Raw genomic sequence first — 819 nt, 5'->3', positions numbered from 1 at the left:
GCTTTGTGGGAGCCTAGCCAGTTTGGATGTTCACCTTCCTAGATATGGACGGAGGAGGGAGGACCTTGGACTTACCACAGGGCAGGGAACCCTGACTGCTTTTTGGACTGGAGAGGGAAGGGGAGAGGAGTAGGGGGAGGGGGAGAAGGGTGGAAGGAGGGGGAGGGAAATGGGAGGCTGGGAGGAGGGGGAAACTTGTGTGTTTTTTTCTTTTCTCAATAATAAAAAAAAAGAATTTGTGCTCACTCTTCTGCCGCTATGCGTGAAGTATAACAGGAAAAGCCTCAGGGTCCTCTATAGGACAGCTCATCCTTTCCTGGGCCAACATCAACAGGCAATGGACTTTAAATCATGTGAAATTAGCATTGATGGAGCAGGCTGATAATGCTAGAGTTTTTGTTAAAATCACAAGTCAACATTTGAAACAGATCAGGAAAAGAGCGGCTATTTACTTTTTCTTTTCAATTATTAAAAAATGTTGAAGTAAATTAGACGTTTCTGGATAGTGCTGAAAAATTTCCTCAAGAGTTCAATATAGCTCTCTGCACGGTGCCGGCTGTACCAGCTAACCCGGATCCAAGAGTCGGGACGCCTCGGAGCCAGCTTCTCCTTGTGGTGTAGGTACCGCAGCACCATGTTGTCCCCGGCGTCGACTCCGAGCCGCCGCACCAACCGACGCGTAGGAGCCACTCCAACCCAGACGCTGAGAAGTGAGGAGAGCAGTAGGTCATCTCCCAGCCGGAGACGGAGAGGCGAAGATTCTTCCACTGGCGAGCTGCCACCAATGCCCACCTCTCCAGGAGCGGACCTGCAGAGCCC

This window comes from Microtus ochrogaster, unplaced genomic scaffold (assembly GCF_000317375.1).
Source record: "Microtus ochrogaster isolate Prairie Vole_2 unplaced genomic scaffold, MicOch1.0 UNK57, whole genome shotgun sequence".
NCBI classification, from domain to species: domain Eukaryota; kingdom Metazoa; phylum Chordata; class Mammalia; order Rodentia; family Cricetidae; genus Microtus; species Microtus ochrogaster.
The sequence above is the reverse complement of the archived record's forward strand: the minus strand, read 5'-3'. Positions refer to the sequence as shown.